The sequence below is a fragment of the Bos taurus genome, chromosome Y (assembly GCF_002263795.3).
Source record: "Bos taurus isolate L1 Dominette 01449 registration number 42190680 breed Hereford chromosome Y, ARS-UCD2.0, whole genome shotgun sequence".
NCBI classification, from domain to species: Eukaryota; Metazoa; Chordata; class Mammalia; order Artiodactyla; family Bovidae; genus Bos; species Bos taurus.
In genome coordinates, this window is record NC_082638.1 from 7,254,849 (window position 1) to 7,258,966 (window position 4,118).

Sequence of the window (4,118 nt, forward strand, 5' to 3'; positions counted from 1 at the left end):
GACTATGTGGATCACAACCAACTGTGGAACATTTTTAAAGAGATGGGAATACCAGACCAGCTTACCTGCTTCCTGAGAAATCTGTATGCAGGTCAAGAAGCAACAATTAGAACCAGACATGAAACAATGGACTGGTTCAAACTGGAAAAGGAGTACATCAAGGCCATGTATTCTCATCCTGCTTATGTAACTTATATGCACAGTACATCATGCCAAATGCCGGGCTGGATGAAACACAAGCTTACATTAAGACTGACAGGAGAAAAGTCAATAACATATATAAAGATGACACCACCCGTATGGCAGAAAGCAAAGAAGACCTAAAGAGCCTCTTGAGGAAAGGGAAAAAGGAGAGTGAAAACACTGAGTTAAAATTCAATACTCAAAAAACGAAAATCATGGCAACCGGTCTCATCATTTCATGGCAAACAGATGGAAACAATGGAAACAGTTGGAAACAGATGGAAACAATGGAAACAGTGAGAGACTTTATTTTCTTGGGCTCCAAAATCACTGCAGATGGTGACTGCAGCCATGAAGTTAAAAGACACCTGCTTCTTAGAAGAAAAGCTATGACCAACCTAGACAGCATTTTAAAAAAGCAGAGACATTACTTTGCCAACAAAGGTCCATCTAGACAAACCTATGGTCTTTCCACTAGTCATACACAGATGTGAGAGCTGGACTATAGAAAAGCGGAGAGTTGGAAAAGACTATTGAGAGTCCCTTGGACTGCAAGGAGATCAAACCAGTCAATCCTAAAGGAAATCAGTCCTGGATATTCACTGGAAAGACAGATGCTGAAGCTGAAACTCCAGCTTTGGTCACCTAATGGGAAGAACTGACTCAACAGAAAAGACCTTGAATGCTGTGAAAGATTGAAGGCAGGAGGAGATGCAGACAACAGAGGATAAGATGGTTGTTTGGTATCACCAACTCAATGAACCCGAGTTTGAGCAAGCTCCAGGAGTTGATGATGAACAGGGAAGCCTGGCATGTTGCAGTCCATGGGGTCACAAAGAGCTGAACATGACTGAGCAACTGAACTGATTTACACACAGTGGAATTCTATTCAGCCTAGAAAAAGTAAATTCTGGCATATGTGGCAACATAGATAAGCCCTGAGGACACTATGTCAAGTGGAATATGCCAATCACAAAAGGATGAATAATGTAGGATTCCACTTGAAGTATGTAATCAAATTCATAGATATAGGAAGTAGAAAAGTAGTTGCAAGCAGCTGGGAGAAGAGGGCAATGTTTAATGAGTTTCATTTCAGTTTTACAGGATGAATGCTGCTGCTGCTGCTAAGTCGCTTCAGTCGTGTCAGACTCTGCTCGACCCTGTAGACGGCAGCCCACCAGGCTCCCCCGTCCCTGGGATTCTCCAGGCAAGCACACTGGAGTGGGTTGCCATTTCCTTCTCCAGTGCATGCAAGTGAAAAGTGAAAGTGAAGTCACTCAGCTATGTCCAACTCTTAGCGACCCCATGGACTGCAGCCCACCAGGCTCCTCCATCCATGGGATTTTCCAGGCAAGAGTACTGGAGTGGGGTGCCATTGCCTTCTCCAACAGGGTGAATAAACTTCTAGAAATGAATGGTGTTAGTTGCATAACAATGTAAACAGACTTATTCTGAGCTCATTGTACTTCAGATTTGCATTTCCCTAAAAACTGGTGATGTTGAGTATCTTTCCACGTGTCTCTGACTGTCTGAATGTCTTCTCTGGAGAAATGTCTATTTAGATCTTCCATCCACTTTTTGATTGGGTAGTTTGTTTTAATAATGAGCTGTATGAGCTGCTTGTATTTTGGAGAGAAATATGTCAGTTGCTTTGTTTGAACATATTTTCAAGTATTTGTAATGGGTCTTTTTCTCATTCTGAGGGTTGTCTTTTCATATCATTTATGGTTTCTTTTCTGTGTAGAAGCTTTTAAGTTTAATTAGGTCCCATTTGTTTATGTTTTTATCTTCATTACTCTAGGAGGCGGGTCAAAAAAGATCTGGCTGAGGTTTGTGTCAAACAGTGTTTTTCCTATGTTTGCCTTTAAGAATTTTACACCAGGCTTTCACTTAGGTCTTTAATCCAGTTTATTTCTGTGTGGCTGGGGAGTGCTCTAATTCATTCTTTTACATGTAGCTGTCCAGTTTTCTAAGCACCACTTACTGAAGAGACTGTCTTGTCTTCACTATATATTCTTGTCACCTTGTTATAGATTAGATAAGCAGAGGTGTGAGGATTTATCTCTGGGCTTTCCATCCTGTACCATTCATCTGTCTTTCTATTTTTGTGTCAGTACCATACTGTCTTGATTACTGTAGCTTTGTGGTATAATGTTACTAAACTGCCTAACTGAAACAGGAAAATGGTAAATTTTCTCTGCATGTTTTATTTTAATTTAAATAATAGATACATAATCCGGACTTAGCAGATGCAGTATGAAACCGAAAAGCTCAAGCTATATTTATCCTTCATAATACTACCTAAACGTTATTCCTCTTGCACGTCATTTTGCAACCATAAGCATTAATATCAACTATCTTGAATTAATATAAAACATAAGTGAGTTAAATGTTTAAGCACATATAAAAAAACATTTATTCTGTATTGTCATTCAGTGGCATTGTAAGCCCTATGCAAATTAAGAGTACAAAAATATTTATTTCTAAATTACTATTTAATTTTAATAAAAGTATTTAAAATTAAAATGAATTGCTACAGCACATTCAATAAGATTAAAGGCATATCTGTAAGACTTGTAGTCTGAAAGATCTTCAACAAAAGCAGCAATTCCTTAACTGTTTTTTTTCTCCTGCCATGTATGATAAGCCTCATATACAATGTAAAGCAGCAATTCCTTAACTGTTTTGTTTTCACCTGCTTTTTGGCTGGTCATAACTTTCCTTCCAAGGAGTAAGCATCTTTTAATTTCATGGCTGCAGTCACCATCTGCAGTGATTTTGGAGCCCAGAAAAATAAAAGTCTGACACTGTTTCCACTGTTTCCCCATCTATTTCTCATGAAGGGATGGAACCAGATGCCATGATCTTACTTTTCTGTTGACCTTTAAGCCAATTTTTTCACTCTCCTCTTTCACTTTCATCAAGAGGCTTTTTCGTTCCTCTTCACTTTCTGCCAAAAGGGTGGTGTCATCTGCATATCTGAGGTTATTCATATTTCTCCCAGCAATCTTGATTCCAGCTTGTGCTTCTTCTAGCCCAGTGTGTCTCATGATGTATTATTCTGTATATAAGTTAAATAAGCAGGTGACAATATACAGCCTTGATATACTCCTTTCCTGATTTGGAACCAGTCTGTTGTTCCATGTCCAGTTCTAACTGTTGTTTCCTGACCTGCACACAGATTTCTCAAGAGGCAGATCAGGTGGTCTGGTATTCCCATCCCTTGAAGAATTTTCCACAGTTTATTGTGATCCACACAGTCAAAGGCTTTGGCATAGTCAATAAAGCAGAAATAGATGTTTTTCTGGAACTCTCTTGCTTTTTCCATGATCCAGCAGATGTTGGCAATTTGATCTCTGGTTCCTCTGCCTTTTCTAAAACCAGCTTGAACATCTGCAAGTTCACGGTTCACGTATTGCTGAAGCCTGGCTTGCAGAATTTTGAGCATTACTTTACTAGTGTGTGAGATGAGTGCAATTGTGCGATAGTTTGAGCATTCTTTGGCATTGCCTTTCTTTGGGATTGGAATGAAAACTGACCTTTTCCAGTCCTGTGGCCACTGCTGAGTTTTCCAAACTTGCTGGCATATTGAGTGCAGCACTTTCACAGCATCATCTTTCAGGATTTAAAATAGCTCAACTGGAATTCCATCACCTCCACTAGCTTTGTTCGTAGTGATGCTTTCTAAGGCCCACTTGACTTCACATTCCAGGATGTCTGGCTCTAGGTAAAACTCCCTTACAAAACTGCTATTAAAATTTTTTCCACTTTGAAAATAATATATTTCCACTTTCACAATAATATTCATTAACATGTAACTGGGTTTCAAACGGAACACTGAAAAAATTTTAATCTACAACTTAAATTTTTTTTTTTTTTTACTTTTTTTGTGTAGTTGCTCAGTCGTGTCCAACTCTTTGCGACACCATGGACAC